General features: G+C 40.1%; 1 long non-coding RNA gene across 1 annotated transcript; it reads left to right on the forward strand.

Moving 5' to 3' along the window:
- The first annotated feature begins 881 nt into the window (after nucleotides 1–881).
- LOC130611585 (uncharacterized) lies at nucleotides 882–4,118 on the forward strand. Its single transcript, XR_008975268.1, has 3 exons — nucleotides 882–995; nucleotides 3,205–3,395; nucleotides 4,024–4,118. It is a non-coding gene; the product is annotated as an uncharacterized LOC130611585 (long non-coding RNA).
- Nucleotides 4,119–4,891: the final 773 nt, after the last annotated feature.

A 4,891-nucleotide genomic window follows, 5' to 3' on the forward strand; every position in this document is an offset into this window, starting at 1 on the left:
AATTTATACCTTGCCAGTTGATGGGACCAGCTTTCACTTGATAGGGGAGCACAGTTGTGCCTTCCACACAAAGGTGCTTTCTGCATCAAGTTGGCTGTCCCCATTAGCCACACTCTGGATACCACTGTTTCAGTTACTGATCTCTGCATGGTGCTGCTAGTGAATTTATGGCTTGCCCACTGCCTGCACTCCTCCTTAACTGTTACTGTTATTCTCTGTCCTATCAAAATCGATTTGGTTAGTAGTGCTTCATTTGAGGCTTGCTCTAGTTCATGTAGTAGTGGCTGGATGATTTGAAATGACTTTGGCAATTGTCTCCTTGCACTGGCCAGTATCATTGAAGCTGTAAGAGTTGGGTGTGAGTTGGTAGACTCATCCACTGTGCTAGACTCTTTATACAGCTAATGTTTAATTCAGTCCAAGCAGAGATTCTTCAGAGCTAAACAGCATGAGGGTTGGCAGCACTAGTAAATACCTGTAACTAATGTTACCTTCAGTAAGTAACATGTTAGCAAAGCTTGCTTCTTGACAGCTGGCTAACTCCTGCCATTAGCAAGAACCTGGTTCTGCAACCTGCAGGAGAATTACTACAGGGTTACCAAGGCAGGCTAGAAATATTTTTATTTTTTTAAGGGAATAAATGATAATTTATAGATATATTCATTGTGGAATTGGTGTCTTGTTTCTTTGAGAAAAATTGTATCTCTTCTTTCACTTTTTCAAATACCTAGTTTAAAAATGACTTCCTTCATCTCTAGCCATCCCTTAAGGTTTCTTTTAAACAGGGTTGTTTTAAGCATAAAAATTGTGTGAAAGCCTGCAGGTGATCCTCATATCAAAAGACTGATGTGATTTTTATTTCCTGGAACGCACTCCCCAAACACCTCGCTTGCAGGGCTGAGTTCTTCTGTGCAGGAGTAAGAAGCAGTGGTCCTTTTTAAAATGTTCTGCCTTCAGTGACTTGAAACATGCTATAAGAAGTCACAGACACTCAGGTACTGATGCAATTAAAGATGTAAATGAATGCCTACATGGATAACAGTTACTGACTTAAATTTTGTGTATGTTGACCTGGGAGTTAGGGCAGGCATATATTTCCAATCCCCCTTCACCTGCATGGTGATGCTTCTCCCATGAAGGGCTTGTGTGCTACTAAAGAGCTAATGCAGGAGAACTGGGTTTCTCTCCCTCTCCATGTCTGATGCTCCCAGTCTGGCCTTTGGCGAATCTCATGATTTTTCCTGGTGTCATGCTTGATCAGTGATATAGCAGTAATGGTGTCTCTCTTCTTCCCTCAGTTGTTGCATGAAGGAATTTATTGGTATTTGTAAGAGAGTCCAGTATGATGAAGGGAGCATATATATTCTTTGCTCCTAGGGGAGCAGTCAGTTAAATGCACACAGGGCACAAAGACTGAGTAAAATACGAAACATCTATGAATTTATTCCTTGTAATTGCATTCCATATCATACGTTTCAGTACCTTCTTGTAAAATAGTGCATAATCTTTAATGAATACAAAACTATAAGGTCTCCTTTGGATTTAAATTCTAAGTGTTTGGAGAAGTCTAGCTCACTCAGATGACTTCATTGGCAAATCAAAGTGCACACGCATATGTACCTTTCAGAGCTTAGTTTTGTAAACAAGGCATCATGTTCTTCTCTCGGGGAAGCTGGCGTAACTCTGTGGTAACTTCAGTAGATTTACTATTTGGATAACTGAGAGCAGCATTTGACCTAAAGACTCCAGAGTGGGAAGCGTGTAATTATTCATTTGCCCAGCAAGTGCAGTGTACTTGGAAAATGTAAAACTAGAGTAAAAACTTTGTGCTTATCAATTTTTAGTCTGTCTTAACGTGCACATTTTTCATCCCTCTCTCATTCTTTTCTTAGTTAAGAGTCCTTTTACATGCTTGCACATCAGGGATCTCACAGAGTCTTCCTTTTCCAGATACAAAATCTTAGTGCTATTTTTATGTGGACAAAGCCCCATCAATTGTGCTTAGTAAGAGATTATGAACAGGTAGAGCAATGGTCTTATCGGGGTCTCAAGGGCTTTGAAATATTAAGTTTGATTTCTGTTGGAAGTTTTTCCTATTACCTGCTTTTCCAATGAAAACATGCTCAGTGAAAGGAATGCCTTATAAATGGCTTCACTGCTTTAAAATCACTACAAAAATTCCCAGCTGATAGACTGTGTACTGTGACTGTCAGTCAACGACAAGTGAATATATTCACTTATCCTACAATACCGTAACCTTAATATAAGATTATTTTCCTTTGTGCATTGGAGAGGGATTTCTGTTGTTCAAGCAGCAGCATGCAGTCACATGCCACAGTTGAGCTCAGTTGCCTACCACTCTTTAAACATTTAGTAGCTCTGGGTGTCCAGTGTTGTCTGACCTTCATTTTTTCCTCAAACAGCATATTCTGGGACTTAGATTTTTAATTTCTTTCAGTCACTGAAACAGATATACTGGTGGGGCTCAAAATTTTAAATTTTAAATTATAGGCTAAAGGTAAAATCATGGATAAAACTTCCTTGAGAGCTCCAAGTTTAAATCCTTTGAGCATTTAAAAAAATGTATAGGGGCTACTATAGGCTACTGAAAACATACTTGAAATGCCTGCGAAAAATCCCAGGTGGAATAAGTGTAAAGGCCTCATCTTCTGAAATACAATGTTGTTATATAGAAGTTGATACAGAACTATTATAAGTAAAGTGCATTAGCACATCCAGAACTAATGGTGACCTTTGCTTCAAGCAACACTTGCTGGATTTGAAATAACATTTCTTGCTGGAAACAGATTGCGTTTTACCAGGGAGGAAGGACATGCAGGCAGAAGAAGGTAGGTGCCGACTTTCACTGTGCCAGGGCAGGATGTAAAAAAAGGCAACAGATCCTGAGAGTTAAGCCAGGATCATACCTGGGACAGATGTTCACTCACAATTTTGATAGTATTTTTCATCAATCAGACATTACAAAACAAGATTTAAAAAAATAAAAAGGAGGAAAGGAGAAAAGCACTATGTATGATCCCTTGAAATTAGAGTTGATGGCTTTGACACATTTTGGATTCAGTGTCAATCTTTGCATGAGACCAGGTGGAGGCGTTTGAACCTGTGTTCAGAGCGTGTTGGGCTTTTTTGGGTTGGAATTGTTTTGTTTTGAGGTTTGTTGTTTTTTTTGCTGTAACATTACAGGTTTGGCATCTCCCTGAAAATGCAGCACAATGAGAGTTCTGAAGTCTGCAAGTCAGAGATCAGTGCTGAGGACAAGATCTCAAGACTCCCTGTTTCCTACAATATACAGCCTGTCCCTGCCTATTCCTGGTTAAACCAAGGAGAAATCGTTGAGGACAAGCACTTCAGCACATCAGCTGCATTGTCTCAAAGTAAGCTTCTCTTACCAATGCTTCCAGCTGTCTCAGTCTGCAAGTTCCTTGCTTGCTTTAGTACCACAACTTTTAACTGGCATCAAAACTCAGTGGCAGGCACTGTTTTGTTTCTGTTTATGCAAGGTCTGACTCCTTCTCTGTGTTAGTATGGCATCAGCAGAGGTCCATGGCAAGGCATGACTACTGTTTGGGGGCTAGCTGGAGCCTGAAAGGACCACACAGGCTGTGATCCGGAAGCAGAACAATAAATGTTATACTGGGATGAGGCTAGGTTTCCTTACGGATAATCTTGTCACTATTAGCATCCTTCACTCCTTTGGTTTAGAAAAAGAAAAAAAAAATAAAACAAAATAGGCAGGGGAGAAGGAGAGAAAAGGGAATGCTTCACTGATATATTTAAGCTGTGGTATGATGGCTCAGTTTTCAATCTCTTCTCTGATAACCTCAGAGAGGAAAAATACTGTAAGAATGAATTGGACAATGTGTGTATTGCTTGTTACACAATGGGCTATTATTTCTCACTGCATGTGTACTTGCCATTAGAAAAGTTTTAAGGATAGCATAAAAAACGAGGTGACAACTGCCAAAGGCATTTTAAGATTAACAAGCATAATTGCACTTCCAGATGGAGAGAAGTTCAGAAACAACTTGCTATTTTCTGACCTAAGGGTGATGTGTTTGGTTTCTGGGAGAAGCATTTACTTCCTCATTCAGTAGCTATACTTTTATTCCTTCCCCACTTGCCAGTTTGTTGCTGCAGCAGTGGCATTGCAGCCACTGCATTGGCACAGCATCTGGAGGGAGCTGTTCGTCTGTTTTATGAAGATAAGGTTGCCTTGTGGAGGATGCTGAGCAAGGGCAGGGGAATTGAGGCAAGGGAATGGGGCATCAGGCAGCAGGTACAAATAAAGTGAGACAAACACAAGCACTTGGTTCTCAAATGAATCCTTATGTTTGCAAACTGATTAAAAGCTGAGCTGTTTTCTTTATTGAGGTGAGGAGCAGGGCAAAGTGAGACTGCACTAAAGGTGATAAGGAGAAGTGCCTTTTTGTATAGGTAGGAGTTTAGATACGATTATTCTTTTGGGAGAAGCTTTTATGGTCATTGTGGGAAGGTGAAAGCTGATTCTCAAAAATCCCTTCTGTGTTGCCTGCTTTTTCTTTCAGATAAAAAGCTCTTCTTCATTTTCAAAGAAAGCCCATGTCTCCCCTTGACATAAAATTACACTGCTTGCTTGCAGGTTACCTGCTTTTAAGAACACCATGCATCAGACTCTTTGGTCAGTGTTGTGTGATCAACCCCAAAATTAAATTCATTCACTGCCACTTAGCATCAGATATTAAGTCATTTTACAGAAGAAGCAGTTAGGCAGACCTTCTGCCTCATGTTCCATGATCATGTAATAGATGAGAGTACAGAAAACAGATGAAGCAGTGCCTTTACTTCAGTGTCCTTCATGCATTTCTTTCACTCTGCTTTTTGCCTTCCAGTG

Source organism: Pezoporus wallicus, unplaced genomic scaffold, assembly GCF_028554395.1.
Source record: "Pezoporus wallicus isolate ANWC-B61680 ecotype Strahan unplaced genomic scaffold, APGP_CSIRO_Pwel_v1 contig_3267, whole genome shotgun sequence".
Lineage (NCBI taxonomy): Eukaryota > Metazoa > Chordata > Aves > Psittaciformes > Psittacidae > Pezoporus > Pezoporus wallicus.